Source organism: Bos grunniens, chromosome 17, assembly GCF_055505025.1.
Source record: "Bos grunniens cultivar Pamir isolate PY7600 chromosome 17, Bosgru_T2T1.0, whole genome shotgun sequence".
Lineage (NCBI taxonomy): Eukaryota > Metazoa > Chordata > Mammalia > Artiodactyla > Bovidae > Bos > Bos grunniens.
In genome coordinates this window covers 13,182,852-13,186,689 of record NC_141181.1, presented here as the reverse complement: position 1 = coordinate 13,186,689, position 3,838 = coordinate 13,182,852, and the positions used below count along the sequence as shown (strand labels likewise).

The 3,838-nt window shown below is 43.2% G+C and overlaps 1 pseudogene; it reads left to right on the top strand.

Annotated features, from left to right (window-relative positions):
- Window positions 1-3,210: 3,210 nt before the first annotated feature.
- Window positions 3,211-3,499, top strand: LOC147355033 (small ribosomal subunit protein eS27 pseudogene; annotated as a pseudogene).
- Window positions 3,500-3,838: the final 339 nt, after the last annotated feature.

The following is a 3,838-nucleotide window of genomic DNA, read 5'->3' as shown; positions in this document are numbered from 1 at the left end:
TAAAGCATGACAGGAAAGCTGTTTTAGATAAGGTGATCAGAGAAAGCCTTTTGGAGTGGATGAAATGATGAAGGGAGGTCATGGGGGTATAAGGAGGACAAGCTCTCCAGAGAAGCAGCAGTACCAAGACTCATGCCTTGGGTGTGTGGGGGAACCACACAGAGACTGTTGGGGCTGGAGCACAGTAAGATGCTGGGGAGACTGTTTATACTGAATCTATGAGTTCAGGCTCAGCAGATTAGGGGCTGGGAGGTGTTAGAGATCAGAGACGCAGCTGAGAGACACAGTCGAGCTCCCAAGGCTAGGGGAGTTGACTGACATTGCCTCAACGGTTCTGAGGGAAAAACAGCCAACTACACATTATTCTTTTATTCTTGAATTGCTTTAGGTAGCTGGGTGTTTAGGCCACAGTATTAAAACTCTAGCCCTCTATGCATAAGAGCAACCCATGTGATCATATTCCTGGACTCAAAGGAAAATTTTAAACCTACGAATCATTCTGCCATATTTATTACCCCTCCTCTCCAGGCAAGGGTGATGCCTGCTCTCTATACCACTGCCTATAGAAAAGAAACAATCATTTTGACTTGAATGACCTTGCAGAATTAGGAAAACAGCCATTCTGACATTCCAAATGATGTGGTTATTAATCACTTTAGAGGATAAACACATCTATCTGGAGACCAGCTGTTTCCTGATGTCATTTAGCTTCTTCAGTTCCCCCTGTTCTGCTGCAGGAAGGAATCTAACTTCCTTTCCATTCTCGGGAATGTGTCTTTTGAAAATTAATTTGGGATTCAATTAATGTATTATGCATTATTAAAAATCCAAGTGTTCTTACAGACAAATTTCTAAGTGTATAGTGACAATATTATTGGTTAGCGGGACTTACCTGCAGCAAAGGAACTGGGTAACACAAGGCTCTCAGACGCAAGAGACGGGGAGTAAGTTGAGAGCTTTCATGGTTCCAATGTAAAAACCCAAGAGACGTAGTGCATGAAAAGAGCTAGAGTCCCTTAGAATCATCCAGCTTCAAAATTTAATTCATTCTGTGTATGCTATAGGGAAAAACCTTAACAGTGGGGTGAGAATCTGCTTTAGGGAAACACTCCATAAGTTACTTGGGTGGCAGGTGCATCCTGAGAGCCCAGGTACCTGGAGACAAAGAAAGAACAGTCCTAGCTATAGTTCTGTACAATAAACACCTACAGGTGGAGAAAACTGAACAGATAGGGAAAATGGGAGAGCGAAGGTGGAGAAATACAGGGATGTATCTTAAAATCTCTTAAGATGCAGACTATGCAGTGTTCTGTTTTATGACCTTTTTATTTCTGTGATGTAGATCCTACCTTTACCATCCAATCTTTAGTGAGTTCTGTTCTATACATAAATGCCTTGTGAGAATGCAGTGTATGTGTGAGACTGTGTTTTGTGGGAATATACGGACTGAGCTCCCCATTAGGGTTGATGTGGTGCAGAATAGGCAAAGTGTGTGCCACATGGCAAGATAATCTGTCAATTACACTAATCAGCAGAGGCAGGATTCAGAGCTAGAAACAACAATGAGAGTGACAGTCCCCCAGGAGTTTTCAGAAATTTGGGGTTGGGCACTGGGCTTTGGAAAAAATATGAAATGGGAGTTTGAATCGTCTTAAGAGGCAAAGGGACTCATCTAACATCTGGGTTACAAGGTAAGAAGTCATTTTGCTTTTGAAGTCTATGGCTGTAGTTAAGATATAAAATTTAGACACTGAAGTTTCTCATTTAACAACTTGGGTCTTGGGCTGAGTCTCTAGAAGTTACACAGCTCTGTTTTCAGTTCAGTTCAGTTGCTCAGTTGTGTCCGACTCTTTGCAACCCCATGGACTGCAGCATGTCAGGCTTCCCTGTCCATCACCAACTCCCAGAGCTTACTCACACTCAAGTCCATTGAGTTGGTGATACCATCCAACCATCTCATCCTCTGTCATCCCTTTCTCCTCCTACTTTCAATCTTTTCTAGCATCAGGGTCTTTTCCAATGAGTCAGGTAGCCAAAGTATTAAGAGTTTCAGCTTCAGATCAGTCCTTCCAATGAATATTCAGGACTGATCTCCTTTAGGATGGACTGGTTGGATCTCCTTGCAGTCCCGGGGACTCTCAAGAGTCTTCTCCAATACCACGGTTCAAAAGCATCAATTCTTCGGCACTCAGCTTTCTTTATAGTCCAATTCTCACATCCATAATGACTACTGGAAAAACGATAGCCTTGACTAGATGGACCTTTCTTGGCAAAGTAATGTCTCTGTTTTTTAATATGCTATCTAGGTTTGTCATAGCTTTTCTTCCAAGGAGCAAGTGTCTTTTAATTGCATGGCTGCAGTCACCATCTGCAGTGATTTTGGAGCCCAAGAAAATAGTCTGTCACTGTTTCCATTGTTTCCCCATCTATTTGTCATAAAGTGATGGGACTGGATGCCATGATCTTAGTTTTCTGAATGTTGAGTTTTAAGCCAACTTTTTCACTCTCCTCTTTCACTTTCATCAAGAGGATCTTTAGTTATTCTTTGCTTTCTGCCATAATGGTGGTGTCATCTGCATATCTGAGGTTATTGATATTTCTCCCAGCAATCTTGATTCCAGCTTGTGCTCTGCTTTAGCTATTGGTAAAAACTGCACCAAATTCTACATTTCCCAGTATTTCCTGATTTCTGTGACCTTAAAGTAGTTCTTCATAGGGTCAGAGACTTTGTCAATTGACACATGAATCTTACAGAAGTTACACGCAGTTGTAATATTCCTCCCTGCTCCACAAAAAAAAAAACAAAAAAAAAAAACCTACAGCAAAGCCTCAGGAAGTATCAGGCTGGGAGATTTGTGGAATGCGGTTCCTTGAATCTCCCCAGTTCTTCACAGGAGACCGGCCTAGTGTAGTGGCAATGACATGCTACATGACCATGGCCGTCCTCTCAGATAACAGGAAGCCCCAACTAGAGACCTACACAACTTCTCATCAAGCACCCAACTCTAAAACTTGATCCTAGGGTCTTTCTTGGTGGTCAAGACTCTGTGCTTCCCCCTGCTGGGGGCATGGGTTTAATCCTTGGTTGCGGGACTAAAATCCCACATGCTGTGTGATGCAGCCAAAATAACAAACAGAAAAACCCTCTATCCTACTTTTCATAAAGTTATAAGCAGATCTTTCTGGTGGTGATGATCTCCCAACAAGAACATGCCTCTCACAAAGGTTGTCCTTCATCCCTCTCCAGAGGAGAAGAGGAAACACAAGAAGAGGCGCCTGGCACAGAGCCCCAGTTCCTATTTCATGAGTGTGAAAGGCCCAGGATAGTGCACAATCACCACCATCTCCAGCCACACACAAATAGTAGTTTTGTGTATTGGCTGTTCTACTGTCCTCTGCCAGCCTACAGGAGGCAAAGCTTACAGAAGGATGCTCCTTCAGGCCGGAAGCCGCACTAAAAGTATCCTGTATCAAGATGGGTGGGAAACTATCCCCATAAACACAGTTTGGACACACACACAAAAAAACAGTTATAAGAAGAGAAAAAGCCTTCAGCAAGCTCTATCACTCGGCTAAAATAGATTCCAAGCACAGTTCTCAGTACGCCACATCACCTTTGCCCCACTGAGCAAAGGTTGCTGAATAATTACTAGACACCACATGTGTGGTTGCTTCGCAGTTACATCCTGAAGACAAGCACAAATTAAATCGCTTCAGTACTTGGGAGGGGATGAGCCCAGCAGGACTGGTCAGGGCCTCCCACAGAGCTCTAGTTAACAACCGGTTGATTGGGATATACAGGACCTGTGATACTATGCTAGCATGGTCAGACATCCTT